This window comes from Pleurodeles waltl, chromosome 8 (genome assembly GCF_031143425.1).
Source record: "Pleurodeles waltl isolate 20211129_DDA chromosome 8, aPleWal1.hap1.20221129, whole genome shotgun sequence".
Lineage (NCBI taxonomy): Eukaryota > Metazoa > Chordata > Amphibia > Caudata > Salamandridae > Pleurodeles > Pleurodeles waltl.
Window position 1 is genome coordinate 966,832,835 of NC_090447.1, and position 21,110 is coordinate 966,853,944.

The window sequence follows — 21,110 nt, forward strand, 5'->3', positions numbered from 1 at the left end:
CCTGGGAACACTGCAAGTCACACTGCTCCATTTCACACCTCAGCCCTGGTCTCACTGACACCGTAGGATGACCGTTACTGAACCGCTACCTGCACCGTGACCTGTGGGCACCGTACATCACATCATCTTGCATCACACAGCAGCCCCAACTCCATCAAAGCAAGAGCTCTTGACACATCAGCTTGGAGTTCGATTTGCAACGCTTGTGACTTCAAGGGCACAACGACCGCTGCACTGACCTCCGGAACCAACACCTGACAACTCCTGCCAACACCAGTGACGCCACACTCCGGATCTCATCGGAAGGATCACAGCACCCTACATTTCCAAGGTACTGTTCACGGGTCTTCCCTACAACATAGCTGGCCTGCGACGCCGTGGCTGCATGAACTGTTGGATTTGTTGTTCATGATGCAGTGAAAGCCCCAGATGGAGCTATTGACTTCAAGCAACTGTATTTTTAAGTAATTCTTGCAAAATTCATGTCTCTTACTGTAGGTTGGGGTTTTCTCTTTTTGGTTTTGTTTTACACAGATAAATATTGACTATTTTCCCAAAACTGCTGTGGTGTCCTTTTGCAGTGTTTTCACTGTATTAATGTGTGTTATGGGCAAATACTTTACACATTGCTTCTGAGTTAATCCTGACTGCTCGTGCCAAGCTACCAAAGGGGAAAGCAAGGGTTATCTGAGCTGGGCATCTCCCTTATCCTGACTAGAGTGAGGGTTCCTACAGGGTGTAAACTGACTGCCAAGTGCAGACCCCATTTCTAACAGCAGACAACCTTGCTAGATACCTGAGGCAACCTGTTGCCAATCAATGATACAAAAGACTTGGAGGCCTTTCCCATACTTAACTTCTCTGTAACGATTGGCACATCAACCTAAAGTTCATACTAGGCAGGCGATTCACAGTGTCTGGCATTGATGACATCTACCTGGAATAAAAGCTGCTTCTTTCTAAAGCTGGCCAAACAACTATAGGAGTCCATTTTATAATATCATGTTGTTATTGTAAAAATAATAAGAATTATTAACTGCTTGCATGATAGAACAAAATAACATTTACAGGAAGGAATTGATGATTTGTTTGTATAAATGCCATGCCTTTTTACTGTCAGGTCATGTATGTGTGAAATTAACTTCATTTGATTTCTTTATTCTTGAGGGGATTTTAATATTATCAGTTTTATTTATTCTGATTAGAAAGTTAATTATTTTTATTGATAAGAAGCATGTTTTCACACATTATTTTTGTCTTTAACAAATGTTTTATTGTCTTCTTTTGTGTTTGTATATTATCTTTGATGTATAATAAAATGATAAAACAGAAACAAACCAATTGAGAGTGGAACTTCCTCATCGTGCCTCATTACAGGGCCTGATTCACAAAGGTAAACGTATACCTTTTGGTAAGCTTACAATTGTAAAAACTATTTTCTTACTTTGAATTTGCCCACTGGGGTAATGAACTGTGTTTTATTATTTTGTTTGGCTTCAGCAACCCACTTGGGATATCATTTTTAAAATGTGCAGGACTGCCTTTACCAGGATGCACTTTGCTGCTCACTTGAGGTCCACTGGGAAAAAACTGGTATTGAACTGATATCAAGTGCCTGCAATTAAATCTGCTGATCAGCCAGACAGTTGGCCTTTGAAAACGGAAGGAAATGTTTGTTCTCTGCTGATGAAGGGATTAACCCAGAAACATGTGTCCAGAGGTGTTTGAAAATACAAGTCCTGAAATAATGATAATGCCAAAGAATTCTCTGTAAGTTGCTGACTTTGCTACATTCCATAATGACTATTTGTGAATGCGCTTTCGTTCAGGAAAACTCTCTCTTATACATATATATGTATACATATATCTATATATATATATATATATATATATATATATATATATATATATATATAATTATATATATATATATATATATATATATATATATATATATATATAGATAGATAGATAGATATATATATATATATATTTATTTTATTTTTTGTCTAGTGGCAGTTTTGATGCCATAAAGTAGCGTAGATGGTTTATTGTCCTGCTGCAATCAATCAATCAATACATTTTTTTATTAAGTGCACTACTCACCCATTAGGGTTTCAAGGCGCTGGGGGGGGGGGAGGGACGCTGTGTACTGTTCAAAAAGCCATGTCTTGAGGTGCTTTCTGAAAGTTAGGAGGTCCTGGGTCTTGCGTAGGTTGGTGGGGAGGGAGTTCCAGGTCTTGGCGGCGAGGTGGGAGAAGGATATGCCACCAGAGGTGGTGCGTTGGATGCGAGGGACTGTGACGAGGGCGAGGTCAGCGGAGCGGAGAAGTTGAGTAGGAGTGTGGAAGTTTGCTCATTCGTTAAGGTAGGCTGGGCCAGTGTCGTGGAGTGATTGTGAGCATGGATAAGGACTTTGAAGATGATCCTTTTGCTGATGGGCAGCCAGTGTATTGATCTGAGGTGAGCGGAGATGTGTTCGTGGCGGGGGAGGTTGAGGATGAGACGTGCAGCTGCGTTCTGGATTCGCTGGAGTTTTTTCTGAAGCTTGGCTGTGGTACCAGCGTAGATGGTGTTGCCGTAGTCCAGTCTGCTGCTGATGAGGGCATGAGTGACTGCTTTTCTTGTTTTCGTAAGGAATCCATTTGAAAGTCTTCCGTAGCATGCGATGGGTGTTGAAGCAGGAGGATGATATGGTGTTGATTTGCTGGTCCATGGAGAGAGATGAGTATAAGACGATGCTGAGGTTGCATGTGTGGATGTTGGGGGTGGTCCGAGGGCGGTGGGCCACCAGGAGTCATCCCATGCTGTCTTGTTGGGGCCGAAGATGGTGATTTCTGTTTCGTTGTAGTTAAGTTTGTGGTGGCTTGCTGCCATCCATTTGGCGATGTCGAGGAGTCTGGCATGCAGGTTTGTCTTGGCGGTGGAAGGGTTCCTGGTGAGGGAGATGATGAGCTGGGTGTCATCTGCGTAATAGATGATGGTAATTCCGTGGGGGCGGAAGATGTTGTCGAGGGGGCCATGTATATGTTGAAGAGGGTGGGGCTGAGGGAGGATCCTTGGGGGACCCCGCAGATGATCTTGGTAGCTGGAGACTGGAAGGGAGGGAGGCGAACTCTTTGGGTTCTTTCGGCGAGGAAGGAGTGTTTTGGAACTGTGTGTATACGATTTTGATTTGAGCCAGTCTAGAGCCTTGTGTCGGATTCCTGCGTCAAAAAAGCGTGCCCGGACGGTTTGGTGGCATACAGTGTTGAATGCTCCGGAGAGGTCCAGGAGGATGAGAGCGACGGTCTCGCCCTTGTCCACTCTGGTTCTGATGTCATCTGTGCAGGCTATGAGGGCGGTTTCAGTGCTGTTGTTCTTGCGGAATCCAGACTGTGATGTGTCGAGTGTGTTGTTTTTCTCTAAGAAGTGAGACAGTTGGGCGTTCACTATCTTCTCAGCGACCTTGGCGGGGAAGGGGAGAAGGGAGATGGGACGGTAGTTCGTGAGGTCTTCCGAGTTTGCTTTGGGTTTTTTGATGAGCGCGTTGACTTCGGCGTGCTTCCAGATGTCTGGGAAGGTTGCAGTGTCGAAGGAGCTGTTGATTACGGCGCGGAGCTGGGGAGCGATGATTTGGCTGGCCTTGTTGAAAATGTTGTGGGGGCAGGGGTCTGTGGGGGAGAGGATATGCAGTTATATGTATTTAGCTGAGTGGATTAGTAAAGGCAAGCGTTACCTGCGCTTTAGAACAAATGAAATGTATGTGCGAGGGGGACTATAGAGATATGAGGGGCACTTTTGCTGGGTGGTACTGAGGGAATTAGAAGAGGAGGTCATGGGCGGCAGAGCACTAAAAATGACTGTCGCACTGGGTGCCACCAGTACTAAAGGCTGTGATGATGGGTATGTGGTAAGGTGAAGTAATACTGTCTTTTTTGGGTTTTTTCCAGGTCTTCAGAGAATCTGCCGAATCGGCGAAGCAAAGGTAAGGTGATGACATTTCCTATTGGACACATCAAACAAACCCACAATAAATTTTGTGACTCTATCTGCCTTCTACGTAGGCTAGTACTTTAGAGGGACAGTTTAGCCAGTAGCAGAGATGGCATCTTGTTGGATGACTGCTGCTCAAGCCCTAACTCAGGTTATGGAGGACAGCTCTGATGTAGGGTCAGAGACTGAGACAGCAGATACTGAGACCGCACCTGAGGGAGAGGATAATGGGGCAGAATCAGGGAGTGATTTTTAAGTTGGCGGAGTCCCATCCGACGACACCTCTTCCAGTGATTCTGAAGGAGACTATGACGATAGCTGTGCTGTCCCTTCGCAAGCACAGTCTGTGCAGCGGGACAACATCGGGTTAGTCGAACCCAGAGAGCAGGTGAATGCGGCCACAAGCACAGAGAGAGTGCTCTTTTGGCAGCCCCGTTTAGTTCAGCCCCAAATTCCACCTTTTACTGGTGACGCTGGATGTAAAGTCGATACAGCTAACTTTTTGCCAGTCGACTACGTCCATCTATTTTTGGATGTTGACTTCCTTCAGAAAATTGTGCAGCAAACAAATTTGCGCGCAGACCCATTTCTGAAGGAGCATGGAGGCACTCTAGGGCCCCGTTCCAGGGCACGCCAGTGGACTCCCACTACGCTGGCGGAGTTGAAGATATTTTTGGGCCTTACGCTCAAAATGGGGTTAGTGCAGAAACCCACTTTGCAGTCCCACTGGACGACTCGCACAGTTTGGGTAACCCCCATCCTCGCGCCATACATGAACAGAGATCATTTTTTGCTACTGCAGTGCATGCTGCATTTCAAGTGACAATTCTGCTCCATTGCCCCAGGACCATCCGTCGAACACTGTCCCCCCTGATGGCCCGCATACTGGCGGTGGCCTATCTGGAGCCAGATGGGCGCTTGAGGGCATCACAGCAGCCACAAGGTGGTGAGTACAGTTTCCCAATATACTACTTGCACCTGGTAGGGTGGTCACCGGGTGGGGTATGTGGGCCTGTGGGTGCCCCTAGGCCAGGCCGGACATTGCAGGGTAGGTCCCAAGTTGGGCAGGGTTCTGATGTAAAATACCTCCAACCAAGCTAGTAGGCATCCACTACTGGGCAGGGGTCTGTGCGTCTCAGGTATGCTGCTATTGGCGTTAGATACTCCAGTCCATGGACTGGTGACTAGAATTGTGACTGTTAGTGCATTGCCTAGTGCGTAGGGCTGGTTCCTGTGTGTGTGTGTGTTGTGTACGTGAACTGTGGTGTTGTTGCTGCCATTGACCAAGTGTATCCTTTGTTTCTTCCCCCCCTTTTTGTTTTGTCACCCTGTCCTTATGTATATTAGCATCATCTGGAGCAGGAGCAGAGGCACCGGTGATGGAGGGAGCTGCATCCCATAGGGGCTAGGAGGCTGAATCTACCGATGGTGAGGGCACCAGTGGGAAGGAGGGTGAGGGGAGCACCACGGCAGAGACAGGTGGGGACAGTTCGGACAGTGATACCGCCTCCGATGGAAGCTCCCTGGTGGTGACGGAAAAATCTGTGCCCACCCCTACTACAGGTACAGCCGCCACCCCTGTACCAGCAACGCCCTCTGAGCAGCCCCTCAGCGAGTTTGCCGTGCCCGCTCACCCAGGAGGGTGGGCATCTCCTTCACCCCAGGCACCTCAGGCCCTGCCCCAGTCAGCCCTCCTGCCCTGAGTGAGGAGGCTATTGACCTCCTGCGATCCAGCTCTGTTGGGCAGTCAACCATTGTGAATGCCATCAAGGGGCTGGAAGGCCATTTGCAACAAACAAATGCATTCCTGGAGGGCATTCACTCTGGCATGGTGGCCCAAAAGAAATCAATCTAGACTCTGGCCTCCTCCCTGATGGCAGCCATTTTCCCTGCCTCTAGCCGCCCCCTCCAACTTCCTCTACCCAGTCCCATTCCTCTCAACCCCAACCTATCCCAAGCACACATTCAGACCAGCATGCACCCAAGACAACACACAGGAGTGGCTCATGCAAACACAAGCACCACACATCATCCCACAGGCACTCACACAAGCAACATCCAGATGCAGACATAACAACATCCACTGCCTCCACTGTGTCCCCCTCCTCCTCGTTTTCCACCACCCTCCCAGTAGCATCTCCACTCACAGCTGCATGCACTACATACTCATTCACTACCCCATCACCATCACACCTATCACTACACACCCCTCACTGGCAGTCACCACTCCCACACCCATGCACAGGACCCCTGTGTCCTCTCCCACTGTGTCTGTGCCCTCTCCTCCCAAAGTACACAAATGCAAGCACTCAGACACCCAACAGTCATCCACCTCACATCAGCATCCAGCCAATGCACCTGCAACCAAACACAGCAGACACCTCCTACAACCACTCCCTCTTCCTCCACTCCCAAACCTTCACCCTCTTCCCACCCCAGTGTCCCTAAGAAGCTTTTCCTCTCTGCCATTGACCTCTTCCCTACCCCTCCCCTCCGTCCTTCACGTCGGGCCAGGGTGGTCAGAACCCAGGCAAGCACCTCAGCCACCCAGTCCACGGCCACAGGAGTGTTGGCAGCTTCTGCAGGTTGGTGATGCTCCAGGGAACCAGCCATCTGCACTGACAGTGTGCCTGCACCAGCTGCCAAAGGGAAGGGCAAGGAGGCACCACCAGCTGCCAAGGGGAAGGGCAAGAAGGCACCACTAGCTGCCAAAGGGAAGGGCAAGGAGGCACCATCAGCTGCCAAGGGGAAGGGCAAGGAGGCACCACCAGCTGCAAAAGGGAAGGGCAAGGGGCCTGCACCTGCAGGCAGGAAGGACAGGAGGCCTGGTGCTGGGACTGATTCTGAGCCCCCACCACCAACCATGACAGTACAGCCGCCCGCGACTGCAGGGGGAGGGCTGGAGCCTCCCCCCACCACTGGCATCCCTGACACCAGCACCAGCACCGCCGCCAGCACTGCCAGCAGCACCACTGCCAGCAGCAGCAGCCCCAGCGGGGAGCCGTCCGAGGCTGCAGGGGAAGAGCTGGAGCCTCCCCCACTAGTGGCATCCCCGCCAGCACACCACTGCCAGCATCAGCAGCCCCAGTGGGCAGCCCTCCGAGGCTGCAGGGAAAGGGCTGGAGCCTCCCCCCACCGCCACCAGCACCACTGCCAGCAGCAGAAGCCCCAGTTGGCAGCCGTCCGAGGCTGCAGGGGAAGCGCTGGAGCCTCCCCCCACCACTGGCATCCCTGAAACCAGCACTGCCACCAGCACCACTACCAGCACTGCCGCCAGCATCCCCACCAGCACTGCCAGGAGCACAGCCAGAAGCACCATTGCCAGCATCAGCACCCCCAGTGGGCAGCCCTCCAAGGCTGCAGGGGAAGGGCTGGAGCCTCCCCCCACTGCCACTAGCACGACTGCCAGCCGCAGCAGCCCCAGTGGGCAGCCGTCCGAGGCTGCAGGAGAGGGCTGGAGCCTTCCCCCGCCACTGGCAGCCCTGACACCAGCACCGCCACTGCCACTACTGAGCAGCCGTCACCGCCGGCAGGCAGTGTCTAGTCTTGCCTCCATGGACTGTAGTGCATCCCGGACCCTGCAAATCCTGTAGGTGTGACACCCAGGTGAGAGACTGTGACCTTGCTCTCTCCAAGGGCTACATCGCAGGGCACAAGACCCCCTCCAGAACCAGTGGATGAAGCCATCCACTCACCCCCTCCTTGCCAGGATGAAGCACACTGGGCACAAGGGCCCCTCCAGAAACAGTCAAAGAAGTCATACACTCACCCCCTCCTTGCCAGGATGAAGCACACTGGGCACAAGGCCCCCTCCAGAACCAGTGGTCAAACCACCCACTTGAGAGACTGTGGATGTGCACTCCCCAGGACCAAGCAGTGGGGAAATCACCCACAAGAGAGACTGTGGCTTTGCACTCCCAAGGACCAAGCAGTGGGCAAACCACCCACTTGAGAGACTGTGGCCTCCCCAGGACATTGCACAGGGCATGTTGCCCCCACCAGGACCAGTGTTGTTGTACCATATTCCGGCTGAGGTGCCCCCCTTTCCCGTCCCCCTGAGGTGCCTGTGTATTTTTGACCTGATGCCCCTGCAGTGTTCTCTCCGGGTTGTTGCAGGAGTCAAGTGGGTCCTTGCCCTAAGTGATGTGGCCCTTTGGCCCACAAACATTGAGGACTGGGCAGTGTCCCTCCATTTGTATATATGTATATACTGTTTTGATTTTGAAGCATGAATTTCTACTATTTTATCTTATTACACTCACTTTAATTCATTCCTTTTGTCCTTTCATTATTCCGGAGCGGTACGGGTAGATATGTGATGTTATTGCATCTGTTTGTGTGTATGGTGTTGGGGGTGGGGGTGGAGGTGCGGGTGTTGCGTGTTGCATGTGTGTGTCACTCTCTTTTTCCTCCCCCCTCCCTTGTGTGCTAGGCGGCAGTACTCACCATGGTCGTCTTCGCCGGCGTTGTTGTTCGTTATGCATGAAAAGGTATACAATCATGGGGAAGATGTGCAACTCGAACTCCATGGCGTCGTGGTTGGTCCCTGAGTCTCCAGAAGTGAATCCTTTGCCTTCTGTGTACTGTTTCCACCGTGCTTTTGATGTCGTTGGTACCACCCTGGAAAAGGTGGCTGATAGGCATGTTATAATACTGTGGGCGGTACATTGTCTTCCACCTGGCTGTTGGCAGTTACCGCTGCAGTGCTTGCTGCTACCACAGTGACGGTCGGTGTGTTAAAGTGGCTGTCTCTGTGGGTGATTTCCGCCGTGGTCATAATTCCATTTTTTTACCGCCGGCCTGTTGGCGGTATTACTGCCGCTTTGTCACTGACCACCAGGGTTGTAATGAGGGCCATAATCTTTTTCACTTTGTATCATCGCATCTGGAAATCTTAACCTTTTGCCAACTTCTGTACCAAATCAGTGAATTATAGTGATCTCTTAAGGAGACTACCCATCCGACTCTTCTAGCACAATCTAAAGAGGAAAAGGACCTTATGGTGGCCTCTCAAGGAGAGTAATCATGCAACTCTTTGACCTATTTCTAAGAAGAAAAAAGGACTTTATGGTGGCCTCTAAAGGAGACTAACCATTTTACTCTGCTACCATTTCTGTTAGAGAGTCTGTCCTTATTTGGTCTTTTATTGTTAAATTTATAGGAGGACCCGTTTGAGGCTTGATAGACCTTTTGACTATGCTTAGAGGGATTCCACCATAAGTCCTAAATTCAACACAATTTCAACCACATAATCAATAAACATCATCAAATACTTTTTGGGATCAGTCATCATAACCCCTTTGGCCACGAATAACCACACCTTTATGTGAATGTTAGAAAGTTTATTTCCCTATATTAACAACGCTAATGTCATGTAAATCAGTCTCAAAACCAAATGGTAAACATACATGAATAACACTGGTTTACCAAATCTTCTAAAGAATCTCAATTTAGCTAACGCATTGACAGTTAAGCATTCAAGAATCACTGTACAAATTAGGAGCAAGTATAACTGTACAATAGAAATAACATAAATCTAGATTCAGAAAATGAACAACATCAATTCTATGTTAAATAGCAATTTGTTACATTTCCAGGACTTCCTAACTAACCTTCTTATTAGAATAGCATGTTTGGGCTTCATGCAAAACAATTGTAGTCAAAGTTAATTTGGAAAACACATAACTATGGATCTATCAAAATATCGGTTGGTACCTAAAAACAAAGAACATAACCTACAACAAGAACAATAGCATTTAGCTATAACTCTCCTCATATGGATCAGCAAGCTGTGATTTCTCTTTGTCTATTGGACATCTGCTCGGTCATCTTCAGCAACGGGCAGTGAAAGGGATTAGTTCAGACCCGGGGGACTCTAAACTATCTGAACCATTTAAGAAGCAGTATCTGAGGGATCATCTTTCAGCATTAGAATCTTAAGCAATAAAGTCAAAGATAGAAATAAAGTCATCAGGAACTGTTCAGCTCCTCAAACAGTACCACTAGGGGGAAACATCAGAATCATATGAGCCTCCCTACCCCCTGTGCAATCAGGCTAAGCTTGAGTTTCCTAAAGAACTTCCCACCTTGTCACTGGTCAGAAAAATTTGTCCAAAGAAATAAAAACCCAAATCTAAGATATAACTAAACTGTCTTTCACATGTCAATGATTGGTTCCTCTTCTCCTGTTCCTATCATCAGACTCGTCAGGTAACCTTCTTGTAGCAATCCATACTCCAGTCACTGCATCCATTTTTAGTTCCTTGGAACATCGCTGTCTCACGCATCACACTATACAAAGTAACAATTCCTAATACAAGACATTCTAACAGGCAACTCTCATGAGAAAGTTGAAAGACATCTGCTAATGTTTGGTCAACACAGTGTGAACAATAAATGCACTGATTTCTCTGTACATACATTCCCACAATTTTATTAAACATTGCAGCTTAATATGAGGCTGTGCAGACTTGGCCCAAACCTCGCTAACTTAAGGCCTATAATTAATAAGCAAATACATAATGTAAAATCATTAATATAACATAGTACTACAATTTTCCTACACGTGCACGTCAACCGGATAATATTATGCATTTATTAAAACATTACGTATTTATGGCGGCCACTCAAGTGGACACATTATCTAAGTCGCACATTACTTTCTATATTAGTCTAATTCTATAAAAATTCTTAACTTAAATTACATGAAAATCATTAGTAAGTAAATTCAGCTTTCACAAGGTTCATGGCTGACAAATGCTTTGAAGTATCTTGTCACAGGGTTTGCTCCTTCCTTCCTCTACCTAAAGATAACTGAGGAAGTTCTGGGGCAGAAGAGTTGGGGGATGTTCCATTTCACAGGGTGAGATTTCAGCATGTCTAATTAATGTCCGATCGCCGCATAAGCATGCAGTGCAGGTCGTTGAACTTTTGTGTGATAAACAGCCTGACATCCTTTTCATGAAAGAAACCTGCTTTCTGATTCTTCTTTGCTTGATGTGGAGGCTGCTATCCCCACAGGATACATATTTTATCATCTGAAAACGCCCAACAGGAAAGGACAAGGGGTAGTGTTTGCTTGTAAACAAGCTATTCATGTTCCACATTGATAGTCACAGAATTAATAGGAGTGAAGGCCTTAGGCTTTTGTGGATCCTTCACTCCTCAGATGTCTCTAGCTGGTATCCTATACTATCATCCGCGGGGTTATCCTGGCATTGGCCCACATCGAGAGATTTAATATGCACATTTTATTATACTTGGGGATTTCAATAATCACGTTGATTTGATTGTGTCAGGTAATTATTCTAGTATGTTGTTGAATGGAATGTATTCTATACACTTTTCTCAGGTACTCAGAGCTCTTACACAAAAGGCCAGTCACATAAGGAAACTCAGCTGCTAGACCTGACAGTCTAAGGGCGGCCTTTCCCCAACCTTTTGCTGTCCTCTCCTTGATCTCATTTTGATGACAATTGGACTCTGGGCACTTCACCAACCCGTGCTAAATGCATTTGCTCACTCCTTAAAACATGGTAACGTTGGCTTATACCCAACTGGTATATCGTTTCGCATTGTTTATTGACAGTTCCAAACAATAATTTCATCATCAAAGATACATAATAGTGAAAAAAAAATCAAAATATAAAAGCACAAGAATAACAATAAAAATATATTTCTGCAAAATTTGTCAGATGGTCATCAAGACAGATTCACTATAGGGCTCACCCTTGCACAGTAGATAATAATTTATGCCACAATGTCCACACTATATACAAGAACTTCTATAGGCTTCACCTCCTTTTAGTAAGCTGCTGCATAGGCAGATTATCTGCTTCTAGGTTTAACATAAACTGGGAGAACAACAAATGCTCATCAGTTTCCTTGATATTTCTGCAATGAAAACAATAGCCAGAACCCTGGTTCGTGTTCCCCTAGTGAGCAGTGAAAGCTTCTGGTGGGAGTACCCCATACCTGAACTGAGGGTTCAAAGAGTATGCGAGCACCGGTTGTATGAAATCCAGGGACCCCTCAGCCTTGCTTAACGATTTATGGAGTAGAAATGCACTTGTTTACCCACCTTTGGTGTTCCGTGTGGCTAACAGCTTTCTCCTGAACTAATTTTTTGACTTTTAATGTGACTCCTGGGCATATGAAACAAGGCTCTTTCCAAATGTTTTCATGTCCAGCTTGATCTAGATACTTTCGATGGATTCCAACCATTTTATTTTGCCTGCTGATTTGGAGTTTATGATACAACATGGGTCTTAACGCTGCAAGCATTGCTATATCGTGGTTGCCAATGTCCATGCACAGCGGAAGGCGTCCCCTTCCCCAGACCAATAAGGGCTCTGAGAAAGTTATTTTCTGATATGCTCAAGGAGTTTGTATTGCAGTTGCCTCCTAGTTCCGCACCATACATTGCTGCCCCCCTAGCATGTGCCTTATTGATTTCAACCAATGGTGATATTGGAGTCCAATAGTTTTTTTTGTTTTTTTTTTGCAAATTTGCATATGGCCCAAGCTCTATACTTGACTAATATAGTGATTTTTAGGATCTGTGGATCCTAGGATCCTGTTTCAGCTAGTCTACTGTCCATATAATCAAACTCCCTAACTCTTTCCAGTATTCCAACTGCTTTTCACCTTGACGACCCCTCTCACCCTACCTTTCTTAAAGTAAGTCATATATTTAGTTTTATAGGTATTGATTTTGAGGCCATACTCTCCACAAAACTGATTAAATGTATCAATCAGGTTTTGCAGACACCTCCTAGTCTGTCTGGGATTTTTTTACCGGCCAAGGTGGGCAAATGGTTGACACAGTTTTGTAAGAAGAAGACACAGTGGTTTATATGTAGAAGAAAGAGGGTTGGCGCAAGAACAAAGCCTTCGTGCACGTCTTGGTCTACCAGGAAGGCCTTAGTTCTCCACTTGTGGCACACCCAACTTTAGCATAATTCCCCTCATGGAGTAGTTGGATTAGGTGCAAACGATTTGGTGGGATCCCCATCCAATGAAGTAACTCCCACAGTTCCCTCTGGGCACCAGGAGAAATGCAGCACAGAGGTCGATGAATGCCACAGAACGTTTGCCCTTGGCCAGGTCTACTGTCCTCCATTTAGCAAGTAGGAAATGGAATGCCTGATCAACGGTGCTGGTCTTGTGCCTAAATCCCACTTGCAGGTTTGAGAGGATGTGATTTTCCTCACACCAATCCAGCAGCCGCTCTAGACACTGCTTGCAGAAGACCTTTTGCAAATTATCTAATAGGCTAATTGGCAGACAGTTGGAGGGGATCCTGGGATCCCCCTTTTAAAAAATTGGTACGATCTCTTCACTTTTCCAAGATGTTGGAATTGCCCCTTCCATCAAGACAATATTTGAGATGGCATTAATATAGGATGCCCAAACACCAATGTCCAGCTTGAATATATCTGCTGTAATCTTGTCAAGGCGCTTTCCCATACCTAAATGAGGCCAAGTCACGTTCAGTTTCCTCCAAAGAGAAGACTACTGGGGGAAGGTTAGAGTCTAGCAGACAGGTGCAATCCCTAGGCACAAAGGTTTCCTCATTGTCACTGAATGTAGGGTACAACCTTCCAAAGTGGGTAACCCACTCGCAGAGTAAGAATGAGTTTTCAGATGGTTTGCCTGATCTCCTGTCATCCGCTCTGACCGAGGACCAGAAATTCTTCTGTTCATTGGGTGTAGCAGCATCCAGGAGGTCCGACCAAATGTCATTTTCCCAAATTGTTTTAGCTTCCCTTAGAGTGGCCAGATAAATAGCCCTAAATCCAAGGGGGGAGGGACCGGGAGGTTATCTGGTCCAGTGTACAGTCTCCCAACAATAGTGATACATATAAAGGTACACTGTTCCACGTGTTCTATAATGGCCTAGGGGACCTGAAATCTCAGGAGCAAGAGCCCTCAAGCATCACAATGGATGACTAGTATCATCATCGGGAAATGCTCCTCGCCAGGCCGGCGCTGCAACGCCTGACGGGCTCCCCGAAGGGGGGCTCTAAGCCGTACTGTTCTGATAGTGACTGGTGGGTTCAAAGTATCCAGACAGAAATGCCTGTATTCAGGCACCAGCACACATGGGAGAGAACAGAAAACAATTGCTAAAATTGGTTATTCATCGCAAAATATCTCATACTTTTAATCAATACACTAGGATGAAGACCAAGATTAAAAACAAAAGGAAAGTAACAAATTGAGTTATGATGCTCAATTACTCTCAAAGAGCAGCAAATTCCAGAGGACTATAACTATTATAGTACCTCTAAAACAGGGTCGACATGTTTCGCGTCGTGCGGTCCAAACAGATCCAATGACGCTTCATCAAGACCAATAACTAAAGATTTAATCAGCTCTTCTCCAAATAAAGAAAAAATCTCAATATAAAGGTAGAAAACACCGGTCACTTACATTAAAGCAAACTGGCTAAGTCAAAGTCAGGTCGCCCTAGAAAACAAAAAGGTTAAAAATACATACACCAAAATGTACCCCAACTGTGGTTGTAAAGGTGTATACGTGAAATACATGTGTGATGGGTCATTAAACAGGCAAAAAGGGGTGCAAAACGGCAAGCTTACCCTCCTCAAGTGGAGATCAGGCTCTTTGGGAGGCACGTTCCAAGGACTCAGAAAAACACTGTGCACAGTGGACACAAATCATCAACATAAGTTACCACAATTAATATCACAGGGATGGTCAGTCATGCACATACTGTGCTATTAGTATCAAAAAGATCCGTGAATGGTACATCCAGTAGTCAAGAAATAGACACAAAATTGTATGAAACTAGATGTCCATATACATATAAACAACATAGCAGTGCTCCATTGCTAAAGTCATGTAATGCAAAGTTTATTTAAAACCTAATACAGCTGTAAATAAAATGCAATAATCTAGTTAACACAAGCCCCTCAGTACTCACATTTTAATTCCCGGTACATCACTGAGGACCTACCCTCCGGCACGGCGTCCCGCATCTAAATGCAGCGGGCGCTATCGGAGCTTTTCAAAAGACGCCGCAAACCCGGAAATGGTCAATTCCCCGGGGTTCGCGCGCATCTATGGAGAGGGAACATGGAGAAAGGACTCCATCGGGTCCGCAATCAGAAAAGATGGAAAAGCAAATATGCCCGGTGTCCCGCATCAAAATGCAGCGGGCGCTCTCAAAATTAGTGTAAGGCGCCGCGAACCCGGACAAGGAAAATTCCACAGGGTTCGTGCGCGTCTATGGAGCTAAAAACTGAAAAAGGACTCCATCGAATTCAAGAGTAAAAAATAAATAAAGAAGGGACTAGCCATTCAGTACGAATAGGAATAATAGAAATCATAAAAGGACTATCTGTTAACTGACGAGAGGCTCCCCCAAACAAAAAGATCTTGTGGAGAGGCTCTCAATTAAGTCTAGAAAGCACCCAGGAATTCAGATATATGTATACAAAGATAAGATAAGAGGGGTGCACCATTGTGCAAATGGTAAGAGCCTTTTTTTTAAATAGTATGATGAAAATTATTATCAAATGAACTCATCACAATTGATTGGAGTGACCAGGTGCATACTATTCATAAAAAGGGTTACTTTAGGTAATTCTAAATGTATTATGAAAGTGAGGTCCAAGGAATGTCATCATTCAGACCTCGTATGTTGATGCCTAATTTGAACACCCATCTTTGTTCAATTCTGAAAAGGTAACCTTCATCATTTGGTCGAACTCTAGGTGCTTCTACTACCACCCACCAAAGGTCGTCAGGGGAGTGTGTAGCCTCCAAAAAAAGTACACTGAGTTTAGTGGTGATTCTATTACATCGGATGTTACTTCGATGTTCGTTGATGTGGGTCTTAACTGGTCTGGACGTCATGCCAATATAGGATAAATCACATGGGCACGTTATCATGTAGACACAATTCCTGGTATTGCAATTAGTGTGTTTCTTGAGACGCCAAGTCCCTATGGGATCTAGATTTAATGTCATAAGGTGCCTTGTAAGTGGACAGACGTTACAGTTACCACAAGGGTGATGACCTTCAACTGGGGGAAGACCCCACAACGTATTTTGAGTGGAGGTGTCATAATGATGTTGTGGACGAGTATGGATCACCATATCCTTTATGTTAGCTGTACGTTTGAATGCAAAGAGGGGTCTTGCAATGTCGCAACCCCCGCTAGTAAGGATAGGCCATCTTTTACTAATCAATTTCTTCATTGAATTAGATAAAGGAGTATAGGTGGATACACATGTTATTCTGGTCTGAGGCCCCTTATCAATATTTGTCAGTAGGGCATCCCTGTTGTTATTTCAAGCCCCTTTTCGTGCTTAGTTAACAATTCTGGGAGGGTAATGACATTCCAAAAGTTTCTCTTGAAGAAAGTCAGCCTGATGGTCAAATTCATGAAATGAACTACAATTACGTCTCAGCCGTAAGAATTGGCCAACGGGTAGATTATCCCATAGGGATTTCGGATGGTGACTCTCATACAACAGAAGAGAGTTGCGATCAGTTGGCTTATGATAAATCGTAGTGGACAATTTTCCATTCTCGATGGTGATCATAAGGTCTAGAAAGGGTAACTGTGTGTCAGATACAGTAGTTGTGAATTTCAGAAAGGGATCAAGAGTATTGATCCATGCTGTAAAATAATCTGCGGTTGACAAAGGACCCTGCTATATAATTAAAATGTCGTCAATATAACGCCGCCGCAATTTGATGTGGTTCTGATAGGAATTAAGTGGCGACAGGATGTACTTTTTTTCGAAATCATACATATATAAGCAGGCCAGGCTTGGTGCGAATGTGCTACCCATCGATGTACCTCGGACCTGATGGTAAAACTGGTCCTCAAACTGAAAGAAATTTTCTGTCAGAGCCAGTCTAGCACATTGCATAATGAAGGGAACCGGTGAAGAAAGGAAATCCGGTGTTTCCTGGAGTGCTGACTCAATTACCTGAAGAGTGGCTTCTTGCGGAATATTAGTATACAGTGCTTCAACATCCAAGGTAATAATACCTTGTACAGTTCCCGAGTCATTTATGGTCTCAATTAGATTGAGGATATCTTTGGTGTCTTTCAGATAAGTGGAGGAACTCTTCACTAGTGGCTGTAGAAAATGGTCCCAGAAAATGGATGACGGTTCCAAGACTGAACCTATACCAGAAACAAAGGGGCGTCCAGGAGGAGGTGTTAGGCCTTTATGAATCTTAGGTAAACAGTAGAAATATGGAACACGAGGATGAGGTGTGTCAAGGAATTCAGCCTCTTTGGGTGAAATCCACAGATTATTCCTGGCTTCTTCAAGGAGGACTCTAATCTGGGTCTGTAGTCTTCCAGTAGGATCATGCCTTATCTTTGCATAATAGGTAGAGTCACTCAACAGACGTAAACATTCATGTCTGTAGTCAGTGGAATTCATAAACACAATGGCACCGCCTTTGTCAGCCTGCTTAATGGTTATGTTAAAGTCAGATGCTAGAGATAGTAGAGCCTTCTTCTCTTTAGTAGGAGTGTTGATATATGAATGTTTCGGACACAATTTGTTTAAATCAGCTAATACTGCCTTTTCAAAAGTCAAAACTTCACTAGGCATGGTGACTAGTGGTTGAACAAAAGCTGAGTGTTTTTTTAGACCTGAGTCACCCATTTGTGGTTCTACAGTTTTGTCCTTGAAAAAAAAGTGCAAGCGGATTTTGCGAAAAAATTGAGCGATTTCAATATGCAAGCGGAAGGAGTCCTCCTCAGGGGTAGGAACAAACCCCAAGCCCCTATTGAGCACACTTGTTTCATTCTCCGTGAGAGTTTGGGTCAATAAATTAACAACTAGGTTCTCACCGGAGGGTTTTTGGTTTGGCTCCTGCTTACCATCTGGGGTTCCTCTCTAGACCACTGGGCGTGCCTGCCTCTTCCTCTCCTTCTGCCTCTGCCTCTGCCCCGGCCGCGGCCTAAAAAAGGCATGTATGGCATCATTGGGCAGGGTTGAAAGAAAGGGTAAGGTGATTGCCAAGGCATAGGTTGGTGTACAGGATAAGGACGGTAATTATAGAACGTTTGGGGTAGATTATCATCTGTGCTCCACCCATCAGATGAGGAGCCACTACTGTAGTTACGAGTATTTTTGTAAGATGAGGTGGATTCATTTGATGACCGAGATTGGTTGTCCACATCATAGTCATCTTTAATATAGGGATAGACCTTCTCTTTGCTGAATCTTACAATATCCTTTTGAAGTTTAGAATCTTCTGTTGAGTTAAAAACTCTTTAGTCTCATTAAGTTCAGCAGTAATTTCAGAAAGACTGCTTTTGAAAGCTGTCAGCGAAATCGTGGTTTTCAAGGTATTTTCTATAGCACTAATTTGGATGGTAATAGTGTCCGCCAGACGTTTGGAAGTGTTTATGATTAGAACCAGCCAATCTCTGGTGCACTTCCAGGCTATTTGTGCCCAATCTTTTCTAAAGGCTAAATCCTGTAAGACTATCCGAGGAATGTTAGATACCAGAAGATCATTAGGCGCGATGTTTGCACGTAGGTATTCTGTCATAATCGTACCGTGCATGACCGTTTTTATCAGTTCTTTTTTCAAGGTGGAGAGTTTGTCCCAATCTGTTTTGAGGCTACCTGATGGAGCAGACCCATCACTACCAAGGATGGATGGTGTCTGTAAAATTGCTGATAGCATCTCATCATCATAGCTAAGACCCTGGAAATCATCCATTTTGAAGATATCAACAGGGCAGCAGAACACTAAAAATATTGGGGAGGTCCCACAGCAAGCTGCTGTACATCAATCCAAATCCAAGGGGGGAGGGACCGGGAGGTTATCTGGTCCAGTGTACAGTCTCCCAACAATAGTGATACATATAAAGGTACACTGTTCCACGTGTTCTATAATGGCCTAGAGGACCTGAAATCTCAGGAGCAAGAGCCCTCAAGCATCACAATGGATGACTAGTATCATCATCGATAAATGCTCCTCGCCAGGCCGGCGCTGCAACGCCTGACGGGCTCCTCGAAGGGGGGCTCTAAGCCGTACTGTTCTGATAGTGACTGGTGGGTTCAAACTATCCAGACAGAAATGCCTGTATTCAGGCACCAGCGCACATGGGAGAGAACAGAAAACAATTGCTAAAATTGGTTATTCATCGCAAAATATCTCATACTTTTAATCAATACACTAGGAAGAAGACCAAGTTTAAAAACAAAAGGAAAGTAACAAATTGAGTTATGATGCTCAATTACTCTCAAAGAGCAGCAAATTCCAGAGGACTATAACTATTATAGCACCTCTAAAACAGGGTCGACATGTTTCGCGTCGTGCGGTCCAAACGGATCCAATGACGCTTCATCAGGACCAATAACTAAAGATTTAATCAGCTCTTCTCCAAATAAAGAAAAAAATCTCAATATAAAGGTAGAAAACACCGGTCACTTACATTAAAGTAAACTGGCTAAGTCAAAGTCAGGTCGCCCTAGTAAACAAAAAGGTTAAAAATACATACACCAAAATGTACCCCAACTGTGGTTGTAAAGGTGTATACGTGAAATACATGTGTGAAGGGTCATTAAACAGGCAAAAAGGGGTGCAACACGGCAAGCTTACCATCCCCAAGTCGAGATCAGGCTCCTTGGGAGGCACGTTCCAAGGACTCAGAAAAACACTGTGCACAGTGGACACAAATCATCAACATTAGTTACCACAATTAATATCACAGGGATGGTCAGTCATGCACATACTGTGCTATTAGTATCAAAAAGATCCGTGAATGGTACATCCAGTAGTCAAGAAATAGACACAAAATTGTATAAAACTAGGTGTCCATATACATATAAACAACATATCAGTGCTCCGTTGCTAAAGTCATGTAATGCAAAGTTTATTTAAAACCTAATACAGCTGTAAATAAAATGCAAAAATGCAAAAATCAGACCAGAATAACATGTGTATCCACCTATACTCCTTTATCTAATTCAATTAAGAAATTGATTAGTAAAAGTTGGCCTATCCTTACTAGCGGGGGTTGCGACATTGCAAGACCCCTCTTTGCATTCAGACATACAGCTAACATAAAGGATATGGTGGTCCATACTCATCCACAACATCATTATGACACCTCCACTCAAAAGACGTTGTGGGGTCTTCCCCCAGTTGAAGGTCATCACCCTTGTGGTAACTTTAATGTCTGTCCACTTACCAGGCACCTTATGACATTTAATCTAGTTCCCATAGGGACTTGGCGTCTCAAGAAACACACTAATTGCAATACCAGGAATTGTGTCTACATGCTAACGTGCCCATGTGATTTACGCTATATTGGCATGACATCCAGGCCAGTTAAGACCCGCATCAACGAACATTGAAGTAACATCCGATGTAATAGAATCACCATTAAACTCAGTGTACATTTTTTGGAGGCTACACACTCCCCTGACGACCTTTGGTGGGTGGTAGTAGAAGCACCTAGAGTTCGACCAAATGATGAAGGTTACCTTTTCAGAATTGAACAAAGATGAGTGTTCAAATTAGGCACCAACATACGAGGTCTGAATGATGACATTCCTTGGACCTCACTTTCATAATACATTTAGAATTACCTAAAGTAACCCTTCTTATGAATAGTATGCACCTGGTCACTCCAATCAATTGTGACGAGTTCATTTGATAATAATTTTCATCATACTATTTAAATAAAAGGCTCTTACCATTTGCAAAATGGTGCACCCCTCTTATCTTATCTTTGTATACATATATCTGAATTCCTGGGTGCTTTCTAGGCTTAATTGGGAGCCTCTCCACAAGATCTTTTTGTTTGGGGGAGCCTCTTGTCAGTTAACAGATAGTCCTTTTATGATTTCCATTATTCCTATTCGTACTGAATGGCTAGTCCCTTCTTTATTTTTTTTTACTCCTGAATTCGATGGAGTCCTTTTTTAGTATTTTGCCCCATAGACGCGCGCGAACCCAGGGGAATTTTCCTTGTCCGGGTTTGCGGCACCTTACACTAATTTTGAGAGCGCCTGCTGCATTTTGATGCGGGATGCCGGGCATATTTGCCTTTCCATCTTTTCCGATTGCGGACCCGACGGAGTCCTTTCTCCATGTTCCCTTGCCATAGACGCGTGCG